This window comes from Erpetoichthys calabaricus, chromosome 11 (assembly GCF_900747795.2).
Source record: "Erpetoichthys calabaricus chromosome 11, fErpCal1.3, whole genome shotgun sequence".
Lineage (NCBI taxonomy): Eukaryota > Metazoa > Chordata > Cladistia > Polypteriformes > Polypteridae > Erpetoichthys > Erpetoichthys calabaricus.
The window spans coordinates 90,017,548-90,042,654 of record NC_041404.2 but is presented as its reverse complement, the minus strand read 5'-3'; the positions used below and the strand labels follow the sequence as shown (position 1 = coordinate 90,042,654).

Here is a 25,107-nt window from a genome sequence, read left to right as displayed (position 1 = left end):
CTTTGAGTAGTGAGAAAAGCACTATATAAATGTCAAGAATTGTTATTAGTTTTAAACGCCTAACTTAAACAAAATATCTTGAAAACATAAGCAGCTATTTGACCTCATGTATTTTTCACTTTTACGCATTAAAGTTTTGGATGACTACTTTTTACTTGAGTAACATTTTAATTTTATTAAAGAAAATTTATCTTTACTTTAGCGATGGAAAGCCTCCTCTAGGCACTCCTCTAGGCCCTTAAGGCCTCAGACGTGATAGTCTTTAAACTTAAAATAAATTTCCTGAATCTTCTTTGCATTCAAAATTTGTGACTAGGGAGGGTATCAGAATGTGGTTTTGTAGATATTGCAAAATATTATGTGGGTCTGAACTAATGGAAATAAAGTTTGAATAAGGGCTAAAGTATATATGTATTTAAGAAAATATTGAACACATACACATGGTAAATCTCTCACAAAGACTGTTTGCACCAGGGTAATAGTAATGAAGTGGAGCAGTTATTCGGTTTCCTCCCACAGTCTAAAGACATGCAGGTTAGGTATATTGGCGATTCTAAATTGTCCCTAGTGTGTGCTTAGTGTGTGGGTGTGTGTGCCCTGTAGTGGGCTGGTGCTCTGCCAAGGGTTTGTTTCCTGCCTTGCGCCCTGTGTTGTCTGGGATTGGCTCCAGCAGACCCCCGTGACCCTGTAGTTAGGATATAGCGGGTTGGATAATGGATGTATAAATGAACAAATGCATACAAAAATTACCATTAAATGTGGAGTCTGGCAAGGTATCCATTGTTCATGTGTTATCTGGAAAATTTGGATTTAAAATAAGGAATAAGGGAATGATAAGAGTATTGCAGGAATCCTGATATTTGGAAGTACTGAACAACAGTAAAGCTAAGGCTTTATTATATGAAGGATGTTTCTAATTGTAGTTCTTTCATCATACTTAATATATTAGATCAATTCTGTACAAATGCACAGGCATATTTTTAAATTAGTGCAAATGAGAACAACAAAGTAAAGAAGTGATGAGCATTTGGGAAAAGCAAATATTAGAAGAAGACATACCAGTAATCAAATTTAACTTTTACTCTGATACCATATGGAGCCAATTATCAAATAGCTAACCAATACACAGAAAGTAAGAATATGGTGCAAACTCACAATAAGTTCAATGAATAATGCATTTTCCTGATGAAGAAATTAATTCTTGATAAAAAGGAAAAAATGCAACAATGGAAGGAGTCCTAAATAAATGTATTAATGAATTTACAGTAAAATTATATTTTGAAAAAATATGATTTGATGATGTAATGTCCAAGATGGAAAACAGATTTTTTAAAATTTCAATAATAAGAGAAATGGACCAAAAGGGTAGTCTTTATTCAGGCAGAGGTCAAATAAGAAATTCAAGCAGCACAGATTAAAACAAAAGTCAAACCTTGTAATCAAAATAACCAAGCAAAAGATCTAAGACTTGCTGGTATCATTTCCCCCTTCATAACACTGGTCTACAAAAAAATATTTTTTGTTTGCTACTGGAAACTTCAGAGCAGCTCTCTATTAAGTTTTTTACACTGATTTCATATATGAAATTGGAATTAAACTAGCACGTCAGTGTGGCACGCGGCTGGGGGTGGCACCCAGCCGTGACGCCCAGGAAGACCGGAGGAGAGCTCACGCTTCCTCCAGACCATGAGGGGGCGACCGCCCTGGTTCCTTTGGGGGCCACGGGTACAGAGATGGGAAGCTCAACCCTGTAGGGACCCGTGGTCACTGCCAGGGGGCACCCCCATGCCTGGAGAACCCTGGACCCCAGCACTTCCACCACACCAGGAAGTGCTGGGGGAAAGATGAGTGGGGACACCCGGAGTGCTTCCGGGTATGCAGCCGGCACTTCTGCCACACTGTGGAGTGTCGGTGGGAAATTGCTGGGACACACCTGAAGCACATCCCGGTGCTCATAAAAGGGGCCGCCTCCCTCCGCAAGATGGTTGGAGTCGGGTGGAAGAAGACGAGGTTTTAGAGGAGAGATATATATAATATATCAAACACAATATCTAGAGTTTGAACTCTGTCCCACCAAAATTGTTTGAATGTGTTTATTCTGAAAACAAACCAGAAGACGATACCAGAGACACTTTAAAACATGTTTATGTCAATTTACCTCAATATAAAAGTGAGGTCAGTGTGCTTAAAATTGTCTGAGGCCCTTGCTTTTGCGCTTGTACTGCACATCCATCTCCCTTTGCATGAACCAACAGTAGTCACCAATCATGCTCGGAGTAAATTTTCCCTTATATTGGTTCTCCATCACCTTTGTATCATGATGAATTCTTTCCCTGTGCTCATCTCTGACATTGCTTAGATTTGGTGGAAAAAAGTCAAGATGAGAATGTAAAAAATGCGTCTTCAGTGACTTTCTGACTCTCGTAAGCTAATATACTTTCAGCATATTCTCCTCAAGCTCAGCATAATTCTCTGCTCTGTGAGTGTCAAGAAAATTCTGGACAACCCACACGAATGAGGGTGCTGATTCAGTTGGCTTCAGTTTCCTTTTGAACTCATCGTCAAGCATCAGTTCATGGATTTCAGGGCCAACAAAAACACCTTCCTTAATTTTGGCTTCACTTTTCTCGAGACCAAACTTATTTCTTAAATGCTGAAACGCATTGCCTTTACTGTCCAGTCTCCCTAGTTGACCAAGACCTGGAACATCATAACTAAAAAATGGGACGTGCTGGAAGAAAACGGTTTTCAGATTTGGAGTCAGCAAGTGAAATTTGTTAAAGTACAGGTGAAAGAATCCCAGTAGCAAAATGCTTGTTGACCAGTGTAATCATCATTACAGTATTTGACTTGGATGCCAGACTGCTGTCAATGAAATGGAATGAGAAAAGTGACCAATACTTCTCTCATACTTGTGAAGGGTGCTGCTCATGAGCAATTAGAAAACATAAAAATTAAGTGGACAATGTGCCAAATATAGTAAGAAAGCTTATAACAGTAAAATAAATAAAATGAATGGAATACTGGTTTTATTTAATGGTTTTCATACTAAAATATTTGCTTAATTATTTAATAAACCATATTCTTATATGTTAGCTTCAGTTAGAGACTACCCAAATTCAAAGTATGGCTTGTTTACATAAATTTGTGTTCATAAATGTCAACCTTGCCTGCATTTAGGGACTGAATACACCTCCCTACATGCTGCATGTCTGTAATTTAATCACAATCAATAGAAATCGAATAAACTAAATTCATGGCATGTTCTAACCTGGGTATTATACTTCTATTTATGGAAGCACAAAACCTGCTTAAAAGCAGGATTTTCTTATAATTAGCCTACTAGTAACTCTTTGTTACTCCAAAGGAAACCCACAAGCAGATTATTTGGTGAGCGTTCAGATCTCACTTCCTAATGCTTTTAATCCCTTTTGACCTCTTTCATCTTATTATGACAATGTAGGCACAATGCTTTAAAAACTATTAGATCAGAGGTGCAATACTATTCTTCTGCGTCAGGGCCAATTTGATTTTTTCAAATTGTATTTCAAATCTTCATGACCTACAGTGTAACATTACATGATCAATAAATTAAACTAATCTAAGTTGCAGTCCACAGCAGTAATTGGGTATAAATCCAGGTTAGGAAGCTACCATGAAATTAGAAATTTTGTTACTTTTACTTAACTTTTTTGACGTTGTATTGCCTTTAACCCATCATTTTTGGCTTGATTTTCTTTAATGATTTTTTTCTTGATCTTCTTTACAGAACCTTCATGGTACTCCTTCAATGTACTCAACTCCTACTTGGTCTATTAAATATAATTTACATGATGGTCTTCATCTAGCCCTTGTGTATTATGAGGATTTTTAAAGAAGTATACATGCATGACTCTCATCTGATAGGTTTTCAAATAGTCCTTACACTACTGAGTAGATCACAACCTGGAAATCTGTAAACCCCAGTGAATTTGGTTGAAAACCAAGCTATATTTTTGGGCCACAAACCAGTAGTACGTGCTAAAAAAATGCCACCAATTGAAACAAGCGTTGACTACACAATTAAATCAATTTAATGAAATCTTAACAATAACCACTTTGTTTTGTTGAGTCACATGGATGGCTCATCATGTGAACCCAATTATAGATATTTAAAGTTGCAAGAGTGTTATGGAGGTCTTGGTGGAAAACTGAGTAAGCCGATCTTTTTGAAACAGGCAACTCTCTGGTTAGTTAGGCTGGAGAGGTGATGATAGATTATTTCTAATAGCTGTTTCTTCTAGTTTGTCTCTTTGTGTGTTTGTAGAGAACCCATCCAACTCTCTGTGGAGATAAAGAAAAACAAACGTTTTTGGCCTAGAAGCTACTCTCCATAGACCCTTGGAGCTGGATGCAAGAAGAGAACTTCAGCACCTACACTGTTGTGTCAAAAAAGTAATGCTCTCCATTTTGAAATTGCAGAGGGTACAACAAAGATATAACAGATGTCTGAGGAAGGCAGTATCACATCACATCACACAACGGATGAAGAACCTGGTAGCAAACTCCAACACAAGCGGAATCATTCACTTGAACCTGGAACAACTCCACACAACATCAGATATCAACATTAAAGACTTGATATCCTAAAATTGTCTATCTGTGCCAAGATAAATTAGAACTCTAAATAGCAATTGTGGCCTGCAGGGGGCACACCAGATCAACAAACCGGACACAAACAGACACAAACACAAGTTACAGCATAACACCCTTCCCAAACATTTTTCACTTAAATAGCACAGCACACAAGCACAAGGTAATAAAACCCACACAGCACTTCTTGTCTTTTTCTTTCTTTTCTCTGTCTTTGTCACTGCTTCCACCCCCACTCACCCTCCAGCTAGCTTCATTTGTTCCCTCCCGACTCAGACTCCTGGGGCAGTGGCAACAGGCTTCTTTTACCCTGCACCCAGGAGTACTTCCAGTGGCCTGTTAGCATGGTCCAGAAACACTTCAAGGTGAGGCAGAAGCCAGACAAAGTAGGGTTCTGCAGTCCCTGCAGCACCCACTGGCGGCACCCACAGATTCCAAAAAGGCTGTACTGAACTCCATCTCCCATGAAGCCCTGTGGAAATCCGAGTCCCCGCTGCAACCCAGGGTGGCTGACATCTAGCACTCCGGGGAGATAATGCCCCGTGCATGTCCTCTCCCCCGGTCCTTCCATAAAACAGGTCTTCCCAGCTACGCTAGGGCCCTGGCTGTTTGCCTCACCACTAAACAAAATAACAAAATTCTTACAAAATAATTGAATTAACTACTGACATTGGCAAAGCCTAAAACTGATAATGATTAACCAATTGATTAACATCAGTGTGGATAGCGCTTTGAGTACTGAGAAAAGTGCTATATAAATGTAATGAATTATTATTATTATTATTATTATTATCAATCAATACATTCTTTTTCTCACAACCATACACCATTTCCTACAATTACCTGGTGTCCCTTTTTTAGCATAAAACACAGAATACTAATTCATATTCTTATACAGTGAAACTACAGTTTTTTTTAATATGCCAAAACAATAATATTCATTTATCCATTTTTTAATCCTGTTTATAATCCTGCATAGGATCCTGATGAGGTGGAGCCTATATCAAGTGTCTCATAACCAATACATATGCACACACATTCATATGGGATCATCATACATGTGTCAGATTTAATCCTTACCTTTGGAATATACAGGGACTATCCAAACTTACAAAGGGACATTGAATGAGATGAAAACCAAATCTGCTTTCCTAGTACTTTGAATTAGGGCATGGATCTCTGTACCACTGTACTATCCCATAATAACTGAAAACAAAATGTGGAAAACCTGCAACAGCGTTACATTTATCCACATCCTGCACTACTATTATCAGTCCTCTAGTAATGATAAGAGAATTCAGCCACCCTCTTGTTGTTTTGCTTAAAAAAGACAACCACTCTGTTAAATTGTCAGCTGGGAGAAGATGCATGGTCATAAACAAAGCGAAGATCAACACCAAGAGATCAGGAATACTAGTAGCCAAAACTAAAACGCGATACAAAATTTGTTGTCAGAAAAAGGTGACATTCTACACTGGAGAATCAAAAAAATTATTTAAAAAATAAAGCAGCAACAAGAGGATTTTGGAAAATCTGTCTTCTCAGGTACAGACAGCAGTTTTGAGCTGCACTTTAATCTCGCTGCATCATGTGTGATGGTTCATGACCACAGTGGATACACCCCTAACAATGGTAGCTCAAAATAGCACCACTGTAAACATAAAATGTCAGTGGTAATGGTACAAATAATTGTATACAAACATAACTGAGCCAACAGGCGGAAAACGGATGTAACCACCAGAACCCTTGGAGTAGAACACCCCCAAATACACAAGAAAATCAAAACAAGGACCATTAGAGTTCCCATAAAAAATTAACAAATGCCAAGAGTCCTTACACCAGTAAAATTCTGAACAAAATTTATGCATTTAAAGGGAAGCAAAAGAATAAGACAAGAAACCTCAATTACATTGAATGCTCAAAATATTCTCATACAGTGATGTCTCTAGCATATTGACTTAATGACACATCTTTGAATTGTTGAGGGTGATCAGTCTGAAGCAGAATCTTGTGACACTGAGAACCAGGCCATAATAACAAACCTAAATCTTGCCCGCATACTGTATATGTGACTGTGTACTGTGTAATGCTCTGAGGCATCTATTGCAAACATTTGGTTTCAGTAAAGAGCCTTGCTCACATTATCAGTCTTAAGTTGAGTCTGGAGTGTGGATTCCACCAATATCATGTTTTATCTCTCCTACTATTCATGATTATTATGGAGGAGATATCAAGGTACAGCAAAAGCTTGAAGAGTATTCAGTTTGGGAATTTGGGGCTGTTTCTCAACTGTTTGCAGATAATGCTTCCCTTCTGATCTAATCAGAATATGACCAGTTGAGTGGTCTGCAGTGCAGTGTAGTGTTATCAAGGTGAAAATCAGAACTCCGATTCTGAAGTTTTTTTATGTAGTATTAGACTGTGGTAGTTAAGTGGAGGTTAGGCCTTGGCAAAGGTTTTGATATATGAGTTTTTGATGCCCCTGTTCTCACATATGGTCAAGAGCTTTAGGTAGTGGCTGAAAAAAAATAACATGAGATGAGATGAAATGAAAAAGTGGCAGAAATGTGGATTGTGTGCAGGATTGCTGGGCTAATACTACATGATAGGTTAAAAGAACATAACAATGCAGGAGGACTTCTGGGGGAAAAAAACAACTGCATGTGCAAATGGAGGTAGGTTAGTAGAGCTGGGTTAGTATTTAGTTAGAACTTAGAATATTTTCTGAGAGCCTCCTACATTGGACATACTAGGAATGCCTTACTTGGATAAGTGTCTCCTGACTGGCCTGGGAAATCTCCAAAAGCAGGTGGAGTCTGATGCTGAGGATATCTGTTCATCTCAGAATGTTAGCATTGTAACCCTTGCCTGATAAAGCACATCAAAAGCAAACTTAAGTAATTTCAATGACTATTTATGCATTTAATTTAATATTAATAGTTAGTGAAAGATAGGGGTCAATTCATCTAAGCTAAATTAGACAACTCTCAATTTTTGCTAAAATCCTTCTAAACAAATCAAATGATCAAAAATCTTAAGCAGGAGTCAGCATACCAGTACATTCAAATTAATAGAATTGTGTGCAGCCTTTAGTAAAAAACCTAGGTTCAAATGCATATATAGTTAGTATGATTCTTTAAATTGTCTGTGGAACGAAATGATGGAATATCTTGTCTAAGGATTGTTAGTTACCATTTCCCTGTAACTTTGGACAATTGCTTCATACATGATGAGTTCCTTCCTCCAAAACAGAAAAAAATTAAGGTTCTTATTTCAGATGAGAGTGCTCAAGGCTCTTCCCTCAATAAGCTTGGAATCAGTAGTTCTGCTTTGGACTGTCTGACTGATCCACTTGCATCTTCTGGTCTAACTCCTTGCCTCCCCCACAGAAACTCAACATGGGCATCTGCATTTGTTCCTTAGGCAATGTTATTTCTCCTCATAGCTTCTCCTACTACCTCTATGCTGATGATGCAAAGATCATCTTTTCATTTCCCACAGGTTTCAGCACAGATTCCAGCTGTCACTCTGGCATCTCACCATAGATGAATGCTCTATTTGCCATCTGATTATCCCTCTTCAGATTTGTCTTTAAACATTGCCCTTGAAAGTGTCACCCTTTCACCATCAGTCACGGCCAGGAATCCTGGCGTGATTCTGGACTCCTTATTTTCATTTATCAAATAAATTTCATCAACGACCCAATCCTGTCATTCCTTTCTTAATCATACTCAGAGGATTTGTCCCTTTCTTACTAATTATACCATGCAACTCGTTGTTCATGAACTAGTTCTGTCTCGGCTAGATTATTGCAAGTCTGTCCTGGCTGGGCTTCAAGAAAAGGGAAAACAACGTTAAATGTATGGGAGGCTCCAATTTGCGCAGCAGTAATACGGCGTACAGGTAAGAACATCATTAGTTCTAGCATTACGTTAAAAGTAAATCTTAGTTCGTGCGAATTAGGGTCCTCCTTTCGCTAGATGGCGTGCTATTTTCTTGATTGGGCTTGAGCGAGTGCTATGATCCCAACTTGTGAAGTCTGTGCCTCCAATGGGAAGTGTGATTTACTGTACTACGCTCACTGTTTTGTAGTAGAGGCTGTATATACATGCAAGTGGAGACAAGAGTAATGAATCTTAAGGTTGAGTGCAGTGCACTTACCTTGAGAACGTCTTACGAAGAGTAAGTTTGCGTTTCTCTCAGCATGATCAGCAGGAAAGGACGGTAGTCCTAGAAAGAATTGATGTGTAAGTTGTGTTCCTGTATGTTATCAGCAATGTGGTTGTCTTGATGTTTTCTTTTTTATTTCTTTTTTTTAAGTCTCAGACGTCCTTTTTCTTGCTTATTGCCATGATATGGTATGCGGCTTTCTACATGACTCTTAACTGAATATGCTGAACCCAGACTTTCATTAACGTGTGTTCATTTTCAAAAATGTTTTTTGTTTCTTTGATGAATTTGCAACTTGCGAATTAAAAAAATCAGTCGGTTAAAATGTCACTGAAACCTCTTTGTAATAAGTACAATTAAAGAAAAAAACCAAAAACTAACACAGACGTTTCAGTGTTGTCAGATGTAAATATTTCATATTCGCACCATAAATCCTATTTTCAGTTTTGGCGATAATTTTGGTTTTGTTTCAATTATCGATTTATCAGCAATGCTTATTTAAGGACGTAAATTTGCAAGTGATCAAGGCGCAGTACTAGATGGTAAGCAGAAGGGATGAGGGTTGCTTGCAGTCAGACAGAGGCTAGCAAAATAAAAGACATTTACCACCATTGCAGTAAATGGTAATCGCTTAAACAATTTAGGAAAAATTTGGGTTTGGTAGAACAAGGCAAATGTTTTGCATACATAGAATGATATTAGCCAATCAAGACGAGTCTTATTGACCGCTAGTTGTTAAGCACATAGACATATATTGATAGACGCTGCATTCAATGTCTTGCTCACTCGACACAATACGTCAGCGCGTCCGCCATATTGCGAGTGGCAAAAGTGCCATTTAAACTAATACAGGTAAACGTGGAAACCGGGTTTTCTGATGAAAAAAACAATAACGTTTAAAGCAGTATCGTTTACATTCAACAGATTTTGGCGAATCGTTTAAATACAATTATTTATATCCATTTATACACTAATAATGGCAATTATTTAATAATAACAATATTATTATTTATTATTGTTATATTATTATTAAATAATTCTTCCCCATATAAGTAACATTTCTCGGACTGCCTTCTTCCATCTCCCGAAACATTTCTAGACTTTGTCCTGTTCTTACGCAACACAGCACTGAAGTATTGGTTAATGCCCTAGACACCTCACGTATAGATTACTGTAATGCTATTCTATCTGGCATCCCGCAAAAACGTATCCATTGCTTACAACTTATACAAAATGCTGCTGCCAGGATAATAACCTGCTGTTCTAAATCCACTGAACATATTACACCTATTCTCTCTCAACTTCACTGGCTCCCTGTTAACTACAGAATACAATACAAAATACCACTCTTAACATTTAAAGCTGTCTAACACCTCACTGATCTCCTCCAGACTTACATTCCTATCAGCTCTATTTTCTGTACCGCACATCAGACTCAATTCTATGGGAGCTTGAGCGTCTCTCATAGTGCTCCTCAACTCTGGAATTCCCTTCCCTCTCATATACGTCAGCTCGATTCAATAACACATTTTAAAACTACCCTCAAAACTTATCTTTTCAAACTGGCATACCAATTGTGAATTTTGCACTGTTACTGCCAGTTATCTTTGTTTGTTTGCTAATTATTGCTTTTTGATTTATCATTCTCTTGTTTTTATTTTACTAATGTTTAATTTTATTGTAAGGTGTCCTTGAGTACTAAGAAAGGTGCCTATTAAATAAAATGTATTATTATTATTATTATTATTAATTATTGAGATGAAAACTTGACCAATGTCTGAAAGTCAAAATAGTAAGACTGCAACTGGCAGTCTGGTCTTTCTTTTAACAATGAAATGATACACTCAATGACAAAAAGAAACAATTTTATTGTATACAAATTGGCTTAATAATTTCTGAAAACATTTCACTCATTCCTCTCTCAATCTCTGTCTGTCTTACACACACAATGTGGTTACTTAAATATATACAGGATAGGATCTAAAATCCATGAAACAGAACTGTCTTATAGCTTTTTCCGTGTGTTGCCACTCTGTAATTTGAGAATTCAGTCTGGCAATATGGTGACTTGAGCATAAAATGATGGTTGTCAATTTCAAACTGTGTTTCCTCAATGTGCTCCTTGAGAAAAAATGCATCATCTGAACCAATCTCAGCCCGAACAAACTGATTGATCAAAAATACACTGACAGCTTGCCCTAATGTCGACTGTCGGTTAACACACTCAGCTACTTTGACCACCTTGACTGTACCCTCAAAAGGAACCATCAAATCTCCTTTGTTTTTTAACGTGAGCAAGTGGTAGCTTTGATCATATGATGCCAGTACAGCATCTGTTACCAAACTAGCACGGCACACATCATAGGACAGCTTTCTCAAAATCCCGTCTAAGGCTACCTCCCACTGCTTCCTGAGGTGGATTTCTTTGGAAAACTTTCAATGTTTGAGAAATGTTAACAGCTAACAACAAGCTACATAGTTAGTAACTAAATACGTTTAGCCAAAACGTTGTTTGGATGCTCACTTGAGCACATAAATGTATAGCTTTGCTAGTTTAGCCTAGTGTAGCTAAAATTAAGATTATAAAATGGGATTTTCTAATGGCCAAATATAACCAAAACAATTGTTCAGCTTTACCTATGAAATGTAATCCCTGTAATCTGGTTTGGCACGTACAGCAGTTTGTACAATTCCAAGCAGCACATGCGTGAGGCATCTTTATCCGTTACTTCACTCCACAACAGTGCCACTCGCAATATGGCGGCGACGGTGTCGTACAATGCTGCTGGTCGTGAGGCATCTAGTAATTCTTTGTCTATGGTTAAGCACACTCCCACCTGCAAACATCTCCAATAGCTAAGGTCAAACGTCCACTATCTAAAGATGCATGACTTGAAATACCCTGCCCTTATTGTTCCTCTAAATGTAGTGCTTTATTAACATGGTTTATATACAGTATATCTTTTACAGTTCATTACGTATAGATTTAATGATGTGCACATGGTCACATAGAGCAGTGATTCTCAACCTTTTTGGCCTTTAGTTCTCTGATAACCTGTAAACTAGCCAACATTTTCTCCTTAGTGGCACACATTAGCAAATAACAGTAAAAACATATTAGATTCAATATTTAAATTGAGTGTATATAATAATTAACATGCACATGGTTCTTATCCAGAAATAACTCAACATACAGATGTTTAAATACTAGATGAAATTTAGTGTCCATTTGACTTTTTAATTAGTATCCTGGTCTTGTCTTATTCTCACAAGTTTGTCCAAATCAGTGGGAAGTGAAGAGAATGCAGTAACAAACTTTTGTTTTACTTGTGGCTGACTAATCTACAATTTCAATGTACAGTAAATATATTTTGCACAAGGCAAGGTAAGCTGTTATGCAATTGTGAACACTTTCTTGTATTTGACAATTTGATGTACAACGAGATGATGCTCCAAGTGCCTGCTTGCTTGTTGTATAAACATGCTACAACGTTTTAGTCAAGTCTCAAGGTTTTCATTTAAAGTTGAAAGATTTACTTCTGTAAGTTGTATACTTTAGTTTCTATTGTCTTTATAGCTTAAGGATTCATGCTTTTATTTGATAGTAACATATTTTACATAACACACAACATCTGTTTCACACCACGCTTCACTGTAAACAAATTTAATTCCTCAGAAAATCTGGGTTGAATGTTCTTTTAACATTATTGTTTGGTTTATGTTTTTGGGATAAATATTGTAAGGTTGATATAGAATTGGAGGTGTTGCTCCGGGGCATTTGTAGAACTTGTTCTTTGGCTTTAATGAAGCGTGTGGTGCATAACAGGTTGTCATTTGCTCAGAATTGAACTTATGTCCGTCATTTCATTTCCCTAGTATGCAGCAGCAAAATGACTCATTGATTGGGTGTAGAACTGAAATCTGCAATCAGTAGCTTCGTAAACATTAAAGCAATGTTTTATTTTTTGTTTTTTGAAACTGAAGCTGGTGTCTAGCAACCCACTGATTGAGAAATAAAAAAGAGGATTGGACTGAACTGGAAACCATCTTAGTCACTAGGCATAGAAAGTGTTGACTGAACAAGTGAGCAAAGAGGGTAGCAGCAGCAGCAGCAGTAGTAGTAATAATATGTAATTTTTACTAAGTACAGTGGAGTTCTTACATGTTGGTGCACATGTTGCCTCTCTCCAGCACCATGACGAAGAAAAAATTGACTGATATGTGTTTTTAAAAAGAAAAAAATGGTTTTGCTTCCATCAGAAATGTAACATGTTCTTTATAGACTTGAGGTTGTTGAATCCAAATCTGACTACAGTTTTGTTCTATCACATCATGAAGGTTTAAAATGAAAAAGTACTATCAAGAAAAAGCATAATATATTTTTAAAGTTAACTAAAAAAATGAAAAATCATGAATTACACATTTGTTTTAAATGTAGTTATTACGAAAAGTAGTTGCTTGGTAGTTTTTTTTTTTTTTTTCCCTTTCACCCACTTATAGTCCTGTGATGGTGTTTCACAGTGGAATGACCAACAAATGTCTGCTAACATCTTGCTAACAAGGTGAAAACACAACTTTAAAAGTAAAACCACCATTACTGTCAGACAGCTGAGGTACTACTGAACAGGGCTGTGGAGTCAGTAGATAAATTCTTTGACACCGACTTCTTAGTTTCCAGTACTTCTGACTCAGACTCCTCTGTATTTAATATGCTAATATATTTTCCATGTTGATTGAAGGAAGGAAACATACACATCATTTAACCACAGAACTACTGGCTAAGAAGCTCACTGTCTACAGTATTGGCCAGTTAAACAAAAGACAAAAAAATGATAACAATAAGGTTTTATTTATTGCTTTTATCAAGTGGCTATAAAGTAGCAGCATGCATAAAAATCAGGAACAGGAACTTTACCAGTTCAAAAAATATAAACCACATTCTTTGGTAGTTTTAAAACAAAAACAAAGCTTAACTACACAAACAAAAAACAAAAGCTGAAAAACCTAAAACAGTTTATATATTAAACTTGGAATACAGTTGTAGAGTTGAATAGCTGTTAAATGCAATCCAAAATTAACTCAGAAACAGAATTGCTTCTGCCAGATCCTCTTTCATAGAAGCTCTTAAATCTGACTTGATTATTTTTAGAGCTGAAAATAGTCTTTCAACACTGACTTGGGTGGCATTGCTGTTACAGTTCTAGCCACATCACCAATAATCTCTGGATCAACAAGGATGGCTTCTTCTACAGTCAGTTTCGATGAGCGATTGTACTTTTCAACTTCTTTTAATTCTTTAAAAAACTCCTGCTGGAATCTCTTTATTTGGACATTTACTGGTTGTTTATCTTTCACGCATAGGCGACGTCGCTTTGCTTTTGAAACTTCCACCAGTGGTGGTGTTTCAGGTAGTAGTAATCCCTTCATGTGAACTGCTACATCATAGAGTGCCTTTTTTTCCATTAGCAATCTGGTCACTGCTCAACAAAATTCGATTCATTGGATCAACATAAATAGCAGCTAACAAGATTTGATTATCCAGTAAGAGACTCTGTCTTTTCTTCATTGAAGATACGATGCCATCAGCTATTAACCCTCCACTTTTGTTCAGGCAATATATCAAGCTCTTCCATTCCAAGAGAAATTTACCGGGTGTTAAATCTTCATATTGCAACCTCTTGGTGACAGTAAAAGGGTAAGAAAGTAGACTTTCCAATTCTTTTACTTGTGCCCACTGACTTTCAGTTAATAAAACATTTTCATTGTCCAGTTCTTCAAGAAAGTCTTTTAGTTCAAGCAAATGCTTTACCATCAGATAAGTGCTTCCCCGGCATGTTGTTTGATCCAAAATGGCTCCTTTTCCTGCACATCTTTTCAAAATGGCATCTGTTTTAGGGGCCCTTGCTGCAACAGTTACTTGCCTCAATTTGCCAATTAGAGTATCTGCATGAACTATCTTTCAATCCATCTCTTATTATAAGTTGCAGAGTATGAATAGCACAATGCATATGTTGAATAGTAGTAAGCTTAGATGCTTCTTCAGCAATGTTATCCAAAATTTCACTATTCTCTTCGGTTTCACTTTCTCCAATACTTGCAGAACTGTCTTACTCTAATATCTTTGTCAATTTCTCCATCTACGTTATTCATTTTCTCAATTGTGCTTAACATATTAGAAGCATTATCTGTCACAATACATATAATCTGTTCATTTTTAATTTCAAAATCTTCTAGAACAGGTGGTGTGCAATGTTATGCTAAAGTTCAGCCCTGGGTGGGAGCATATATGGAGAGTGCAGACAGAATCCCTGAACACACATCAGGCCATAGCACACACCTACACCTACATCATTACACTTGTTTACATTCAACTTAACTTGTTAATTACGTTATATCTGAAATAAAATTAAAACACTTTTTGTAATGTATCATAATCCAGATTACAATATGTGAATGTCTGGTTATATAATAGCTCAGCAGAACTTCACACTAGTAGTAACACAACTGTGCACTAGGCTTTATTCTTACATCAGAGAAGTACTTAATTATTATATTAATTATGACTTGTTTGTGAAATGGGACATTTGAACTTGCTGTATTTTTTTTCATTACAATTTAAATTTGTCTGAGTCTGAGTCGGTACATTTTTGCCGACTCTGACCACGACTCCTGGTACCCAAAATTGTCTCTGACTCCTTGACTCCAACTCTACAGCCCTGCTACTGAACATTGAGAGTGAAATGCAAGGTTTAATTAGCTAGCAGTATTCCCCTCCACTTCTTTTATATTTTGTCTGCTCCTCTGAAAAATGTGTAAAACCAGTAATTTTTTTTTATCTCTACAAAGGGTGTGTGTTCTTTTACAATTTGATTTCTTATAACCTTGTCAAGACGATGGATTTTATACAAGAACTTTCTCTCATCTAGACTATAAAAGGACATTTTTAAACTTTGTAAATATTAATTTTTTATGCCATGAAAAGTACCAATGGCATAAAACAAAAAACTCATTTTTAGAATATCAGTTTTTTTCAAAGATGTGTTTTTTACTGAGCCTGATATCTCAATGAAATGGTTTGTGGTAGAGAAATTCCAATTTCAGAAATGGATTCAGCACACCTGAATTTATAAAGTACATCAATTATTTAATTATTTATTTTTTTGTGGGGGGGGTAAGGGGGGGTATGGGGTGCTGGATGTTGTATCCTCTTTTTGTGTCCTTGTCCTGTTATATTTTCTCTTAAAACTATTCTTTCTATTTGTAAAAAAATTTTTTTCGTTATCTTCTGTTGCCTCTCTGACTGTTGGTGGTAACATTGGTATTTTTGTAATTTTTAAAAAAATTTTTTTTATTTTACTTAGATTGAAAAGGCTCAGCTGTTCTAACCTTTCCTCATAACTCATCCTCTGTAGCCCTAGAATCAGCCTAGTTGCTCTTTTTCTAGTGTGGCTATGTCCTTTTTGTAGCCTAGAGACTAAACTACAGTAAATGCAGTACTGCAGATGAGACCTCACCAGTGTGTTATAAAGCTTGAGCATAACCTCCTTGGACTTGTACACTACACATCGTGCTACATAACCAAACATTCTGTTAGCCGCCTTAATGGCTTCTGAACACTGTCTGGAAGTTGAAAATGTTGAGTCTCCAGTATAATTCCTAAATCCTTCTCATAAGGTGTACTTTCGATTTTCAGACCGCCCATTGTGTACTCAAAACTAAAATTTTTCCTTCCTACATGTAATACTTTACATTTATTGACATTAAATTTCATCTGCCACAAATCTGCCTAAGCCTGTTTGCTGTCCGAGTCCCTCTGTAATGATTCAACGGATTTTATATTACCGTATATGCCAATCCACCTAGCTTGGTATCATCTGCAAACTTAACCAGTTACTTACATTCCTGTCCAGATCATATTAATATATATATAAATATATAAATATTAATGTGTGTATGTATATGTGTGTGTATATACAGTAGACCCCCATGAAGTCGCGGTTCAGGGTTCGCGGACAGGTGGAGGGGGTAAGAAGTAGAGTACTCACCTGAGATACTCTGTGTTGCAAAAATCCATTAGTCGTGGCACATGCTTACTGAGCAGTCTCCATCCTGTTATGGATCAGCTGAAAGAGGTGTGTAAGCTAGAGGGAGCTGTTTTCTCTGAGCCAATATGAGCATTAGAAGACTTTGATTTGGCATGGGTTCTGGACTCAGAATAGGAGAATGGGAATGGGAAAGTCAGGAGTGAAGTCTTGCAGCAGCATGAAAGTGATCCACAACTCAGGTTCAGTTGTTGTGTAACCAGTATTCCTTTTAAGTACCACTTTTTTTTTTGTTTCCTCACATACACTCTAACCAATGTTTTCATACTATACCGGTTAAGAACTGCAGCCTATATGTTAAAGTGTATTTATATGTCACTATTTTTATGTAGCAGTTGGAGAAAGTTATTAGTTACATATATGTTTACTTAAAAAATAAGCACTCTTATAATTGGAATTGATTTTTTTTTTCATAATGTAAACCTCACTGGGTCTGTGGCCCCAAATTTAAAAACCATTGGGGCTTACATAGCAAGGGGTGTGAAACAAAATGACTCTGGAAAAATAACATCTTTTACCTCTGAAAATTAGTTGAATGCATTAATGCTGTAACTTTGACAATCCCAATAATAATGAATTTTAACTTAACAGATTACACTGCATTGCATTTTTTATAAAAGCCTTAGATTTTTAAAAAGAGCCAAGGCCATTTGCATATCAATATCAAAGCCGATGTCGCATTTCATGACTTTTAGTTGTAGGTTATGTCAGACTTGCCTGACAACAGTTGCTGATCTTGTTGCTAGACCCCGTTAATTTACATGACTGAAAATCACTGGGTATGTTAAATTTACCAACTGCATGACAACTTTTCAGGGCAGTCGTGCTCAGGGTTCAGCTGCAATCTCTCAGCCTTTTTTGCTCATTTTCACTTTATCATGGTACATCGAACACAAACCCACAGACAGACAAGCTTCTGTTTTGTTTGTGAGGTTCAAAACACATGCTCCTTATTTTACTTAGCTGCATTTTATGTATTGTACTTCTGTGCGAATATTCATTGGTTGCCAACTCTCATGCACACAGAACCTGCCCCTACAATCTATACATATTAATAAAAGGCAAAGCCCTCACTGACTCACTGACTGACTGACTGATTGACTGACTGACTGACTGACTCACTCATCACTAATTCTCGAACTTCCCGTGTAGGTGGAAGGCTGAAATTTGGCAGGCTCATTCCTTACAGCTTACTTACAAAAGTTAGGCAGGTTTCATTTCGAAATTCTACGCGTAATGGTCATAACTGGAACATATTTTTTGTCCATACACTGTAATGGAGGAGGCGGAGTCACGTATCGCGTCATCACGCCTCCTACGTAATCACGTGAACTAAAAACAAGGAAGAGATTTACAGCACAAGTCAAATGCGGGAACGAAGGTAAATGACGTTAATTTTTGACTGTCTTTTAATACTGTGTAAGCATACATATTAACACATGTGCAACTAAACGTGTGCATTTACGGGGTGATTTCTCAGGCTTAAAAGCTCGCCTTTTATCAAACGCGGGAACAAAGGTAACTGACGTTGTTCACTGTCTTTTAATACTGTGTAACCATACATATTAACACATGTGCAATTAAACGTGTGCATTTACGGGGTGATTTCTCAGGCTTAAAAGCTTGCCTTTTACTAAAAAGGTAAATGCAAAACTATTTTCAATCAGTTTATTGAAACGCTCCCGTTAAGGATTGCAATAACATATTCGCGAGATAAAAGAACGAAGTAGGGGGAAATGAAGGAAGAGCCGCAAACAGCGAAGAGCAAAAAATTAATTAAACAATTGAGAAGGGAGCGAGTGAAGCATACAAGCATGTTCATAAGGGAAACAAAGCACGGTGTAAAACGTAAGTTTAAATTAAGTTTATAGAAACGCTCCCGCTGCGGATTGCAATAACATATTCGCGAGATAAAAGTTTAATGAGAAGACACGAGGTATAAACGAACCACACGCCGTGGCGCAACATTAGGGGCAACAGTTTCAACCATTCTATGATCTGCTTCTCGCAACTCAAAGACGGCACATGGCGGATGTTAGCCGACTTGCTGACCGCAACGTTAGGGGCTTCAACTCTGGCGCTGACGCCACATTTCAGTGCCAACACTTTGCAGACTCTACTTAAAAGACACGCCCTCCTCACTGGACAGTTAAAAAGACCAATCAAACTAACGATGACATCAAGTATTACCCAATCAAAAGTAGGAAAGGAGGCATCTTCATAAAATGCGTGTGGGATGATTTGCATGAGACGCTGCTTTAAAAAAAAATGATAAAAAAAATACGGGACAAATCCCGTCCAGTATTGATTCAAAACGGGACGCGCAATTTCATTCTCAAATGCGGCACGATTCCGTATTTTAAAGGACGGGTGGCAACCCTACAGTGCCAGGTAACCACCCATACAATCAGATTGTGATTCAGACTAGGAATGCAATGAATGTAATTACCCCGATCTACATACAAGGCGAAAGTCTTGCAACATTCAAAGATGATGGTTTGGGATAAGTACACCATACAACATAAAAGAGCTTATGAAGCCTTGAACCGAAAAAAGCAAGATCTCAGAGATCGTAAAAAAAAAAATAGGAGGTAATGTCGTTTTACTCGCTGTAGATTTTAGTCAAACATTACCAGTTATTCCACGAGGGAGACCAGCAGATGAACTCAACGCGTGTTTAAAATCCATGCTTCTCCCACGCTCGGTTATATGTCGCGTGTTCTCGGGTAGGTACACCAAAAAATTTATACATTTAAGCATGTAATGGGCAAACAAAAAATGAGGTATACCCGAAGGCACTGCAGTAGTACTTTATCTAACTTTACTTCTTAAATGTTAATGTTTTACTGTTTAATAATTTATACACTTCTTATATGTTGTTCAAATTCTTTTATCAAAATACCAGTGACAGCGCAATGCACGATAACATGGAGTGAATACACCATACGCATCCGCCCACGGCCGCCCTGGTGTGCGCAGATAGGAGTTGATTCTACAATAAAATAAAATAAAGATAAAAAGAGTAATACAATCATCACCCATAAAGCGGATAGTAGACGTGACGTACTATATGTGTACCACATTTCAAGTGTATAGGTGAAACGGTTTGCGAGCTACAGGTGATTTAAAATCCTGGACAGACACACAAATTGCCACGGTAGCAAATTACAGAAGAAGATTTTACTGTTTAATAATTTATATTTAAATGAAATGTGCTTCTTATATATTACTTCATATTCTCATATGATAATGATGTTAATGTTTATATTGATTTCTATGTTATTGAAACTGCATGTATGTGTGTATATGTGTATATATATATATATATATATATATATATATATATATATATATATATATATACTAGCAAAATACCCGCGCTTCGCAGCGGAGAAGTAGTGTGTTAAAGAGGTTATGAAAAAAAAAGGAAACATTTTAAAAATAACGTAACATGATTGTCAATGTAATTCTGTTGTCATTGTTATAAGTGTTGCTGTCTTTTATTTATATATATTTATATATATATATATATATATAATATACACACATATATTATTATTACTGTATATATACATATCTACTTATTGGCTCCTGTATTTAGGATATGGCAGGTTGGATAATGGATGGATGGACATTTGTATGCATAGCCCCATTTGCCCGTTTTCGTTTTTTTTCTTTCTTCAGTAATATTTCAGCAAACCCGGAGCTTGTCAGTTCAAATCCTGGTACTGACACCACTGTGTGACCCTGAGGAAGTCACTTCAACTGCCTGTGCTGCAAAAAACAAAAGTAATGTAACAAATTGTACCTCAGATGTTGTAAGTTGGTGGAATAAAGGCATAAGTAAAATAGATAAATATGTATTATACACATAGGAACTATTCATTTGTTTTCAGTTAAGTCATCTGCAGCAAACTTTTATAAATGAGGGTTTCTGATTTTTAGATAGTGCAAACTGTTTCTTCTTCATTGACGTTTTCTCTTGGAGAGCTTTTTTCATTTCATTGAAAATGAAAGCAGCAGCTGCCAAAATATGTAGCTTTCTTATTAATTTTTCAACATTGTGTAAAATAAATGTATAAAGTAACATAAAAGGTTTAACTACTGGTTATTCTTTTACACTAAAATATTACTACAGAGATACAAAAAAAGTAAAATGGATATGTTCTTTTTCTTTAAGGAGATTAAATATTACTGAAGAAAGAAAAAAAAAATTAAACAGCCAAATGGGGCTATGCATACGAACTTAAAAGGTTTAAATAAAACAGAAATATATATTTTTTTTTACTTGGTTAACTTGTGGAGGGTGTATCCTGTAGCAAAGCCCTAACTTTTTTCGTGAAAGCCCGTTTCAGTCAATAAGTCTTATGTGTGTGTTTATGTTTGTGTGTATATATATGTAGATGTGTATATGTAGATATGTATATATATGTATATGTATATAAATGTTTATGTGTGTGTGTAAATATTATATATATAATATATATATATATATATATATATATATATATATATATATATAAAAATATATATATAAAAATATATATATATATATATATATAAAAATAAAAGACAGCAACACTTATAACAATGACAACAGAATTACATTGACAATCATGTTACGTTATTTTTAAAATGTTTCCTTTTTTTTTCATAACCTCTTTAACACACTACTTCTCCGCTGCGAAGCGCGGGTATTTTGCTAGTATATATATATATATATATATATATATATATATATATATATATATATATATATATATATATATATACACACATACATGCAGTTTCAATAACATAGAAATCAATATAAACATTAACATCATTATCATATGAGAATATGAAGTAATATATAAGAAGCACATTTCATTTAAATATAAATTATTAAACAGTAAAATCTTCTTCTGTAATTTGCTACCGTGGCAATTTGTGTGTCTGTCCAGGATTTTAAATCACCTGTAGCTCGCAAACCGTTTCACCTATACACTTGAAATGTGGTACACATATAGTACGTCACGTCTACTATCCGCTTTATGGGTGATGATTGTATTACTCTTTTTATCTTTATTTTATTTTATTGTAGAATCAACTCCTATCTGCGCACACCAGGGCGGCCGTGGGCGGATGCGTATGGTGTATTCACTCCATGTTATCGTGCATTGCGCTGTCACTGGTATTTTGATAAAAGAATTTGAACAACATATAAGAAGTGTATAAATTATTAAACAGTAAAACATTAACATTTAAGAAGTAAAGTTAGATAAAGTACTACTGCAGTGCCTTCGGGTATACCTCATTTTTTGTTTGCCCATTACATGCTTAAATGTATAAATTTTTTGGTGTACCTACCCGAGAACACGCGACATATAACCGAGCGTGGGAGAAGCATGGATTTTAAACACGCGTTGAGTTCATCTGCTGGTCTCCCTCGTGGAATAACTGGTAATGTTTGACTAAAATCTACAGCGAGTAAAACGACATTACCTCCTATTTTTTTTTTTACGATCTCTGAGATCTTGCTTTTTTCGGTTCAAGGCTTCATAAGCTCTTTTATGTTGTATGGTGTACTTATCCCAAACCATCATCTTTTAATGTTGCAAGACTTTCGCCTTGTATGTAGATCGGGGTAATTACATTCATTGCATTCCTAGTCTGAATCACAATCTGATTGTATGGGTGGTTACCTGGCACTGTAGGGTTGCCACCCGTCCTTTAAAATACGGAATCGTGCCGCATTTGAGAATGAAATTGCGCGTCCCGTTTTGAATCAATACTGGACGGGATTTGTCCCGTATTTTTTTTTATCATTTTTTTTAAAGCAGCGTCTCATGCAAATATTCCCACACGCACACATTCTAGGGGTCACACTCTTGACTTGGTCATTTCAAACTGTGCCCCAATCAGGAATCTACAGGTATTTGATCTTGGTATTTCAGACCACAAAGTTGTGTCATTGGAGCTGCTCTTTTTCTCCTCCCGTATCAAACCAAAACGACAGATCTACTTCAGAAATCTGAAGAATATCAATGTGGATGCCTTGGCCTTGGACCTTACATTTCTCTCCTCTGACTTTATCAGCTCCCTCTCTGTTGCTGACCTTGTGGATTTTTACAACCAGTCCCTGAGCAGTCTCCTGGACTTCCACGCCCCTTTAACATCTAGGTCCGTCTCATTCTCGTGCTCAGCACCTTGGTATACCTGCGAGCTGCGAAAAATGAAGGCGGCTGGGCGTGTCCTTGAGTGGCGGCTCAAGGCCTCTGGGCTGACTGTCCATAAACAGGCTTACAGAGAACACATGAGAGCGTATGCAGAAGCTCTGAAGGTTGCACGGTCCAAGTTTTATTCCACCATCATCAGAAATGGCTCCAGCAACCCTAAAAAACTTTTTTCAACCATAAATCATCTTGTCAAACCTCCTTTACCTGCCCATTCTGAGACCACTGATGACAGATGCAACATGTATATCAACTTTTTTAAACAAAAAGTTGATAATATCCGTTTACACCTCTCTACCAAGGATATCTTGCCCTTCCTAACTGTTGACTCATTGTCTGAGACCGTCCATCCTCTTTGCTCTTTCTCTGTTGCCACACGGGAAGAGGTGGAGGATGTCATCAGGAAAATGAAACCGTCTACTAGTTCCCTGGACCCTTTCCCCTCACCCTTGCTGAGGGCCAACATTTCTGCCATCTCTCCACTTATCACCAGGATAATAAATCAGTCCCTCCTGGCTGGCCATATTCCTTCTGCACTAAAAACTGCTGTCATCAGACCTCTACTGAAAAAATCCACCTTGGATCCTGAAGTTCTCTCCACTTATAGGCCCATCTCCAATCTTCCATTTCTCTCCAAAGTTCTGGAAAAAATAGTTGCAGCACAACTTCACGATCATCTCAAACTGAACAATCTGTTTGAAAAGTTTCAGTCTGGTTTTCGCCCTGGCCATAGCACCGAAACAGCCCTGGTCAGGGTCACCAATGATCTTCTGATGACGGCAGATACTGGTTCACCTTCACTACTTATCCTCCTTGACCTGACAGCTGCTTTTGACACAATAGACCATAACATCCTTCTTCACCGCCTGCAATACACTATTGGACTCTCAGGAATTGTTTTAAATTGGTTTACATCATACCTGACTGGCAGAACTGAGCATGTCGCCCTTGGCAGCGCAAAGTCCCACACCCACAACGTCGCCTGTGGTGTTCCACAGGGCTCTGTGCTGGGCCCTATCCTTTTTACTATCTACATGCTCCCCCTTGGAACTGTCGTTGGCAGACATGGTTTATCGTTCCATTGCTATGCCGATGACACTCAGCTTTACCTCAGGACTACTCCCACCTCCTCTACTGCTCCTCTGCCAACATCTACTTTGTCTACCTGCCTGGAGGAGATAGAGGCATGGATGAGGCTCAATTTTCTTCAGTTGAACAGATCCAAAACAGAAGCCATCTTAGTTGGTACATCACATCATCTTCGCTCTTCTACCATCACCAGTATTACTTTCTCTGGCCAAAATATTCCTCTTTCAACATCTGTTACTAATTTGGGTGTTAGAATGGACTCCCAACTTACTTTTGACACCCACATCAAATATCTCTGTAAGTCATCTTTTTACCATCTCAAGAACATCGCCAAACTCCGCCCATTACTCACCCTGGCAGATGCAGAGAAGCTCGTCCATGCCTTTGTCTCTTCCAGGCTGGATTACTGTAATGCACTCCTCATTGGGATTCCTGGCAAGAGTATCCAGAGACTCCAGTATATTCAGAACAGCGCTGCCAGGATCCTGATGAGGGTGCAAAAGTATGATCACATCACCCCAATCCTGAAAACCCTTCACTGGCTCCCTGATTCATTCAGAATAGAGTACAAGGTCTCCCTTCTTACCCATCAGTGCATTTATGGACATGCCCCTCTTTATCTACAGGAACTCCTTACCCCCCATAACTCCTTACGTTCCCTCCGCTCTGTACTCACTAACACTCTTCAAGTCCCCAGAACTAAGCTCAGCAGCATGGGTGACAGGGCGTTTTCATCGGTGGCGCCGAGGCTGTGGAATGCCCTCCCTGATTACCTGAGAGCCCCACAGTCGACTGAGGCCTTTAAGCGAAACCTAAAAACTCATCTTTTTAGAAAGTAATTTTGTTAAAGTATTTTATAGACTCTTCTGTTCTTTTTTATTTTATTATTCTATTTTTTA

At 37.3% G+C, this 25,107-nt stretch overlaps 1 protein-coding gene across 3 annotated transcripts in view; it reads left to right on the top strand.

The window, feature by feature from the left end:
• The first annotated feature begins 8,673 nt into the window (after positions 1-8,673).
• The window catches only part of ccnq (cyclin Q), a 64,907-nt gene continuing 48,473 nt past the window's right edge, over positions 8,674-25,107 (top strand). For 2 of the 3 annotated variants that reach the window (XM_051933892.1, XM_028813575.2), the window contains exon 1: positions 8,674-8,879. The gene's annotated coding sequence lies outside the window, so the exon portion shown is untranslated. The remainder of the gene's footprint in view (positions 8,880-25,107) is intronic. The other variant, XM_028813573.2, reaches the window with a different exon arrangement.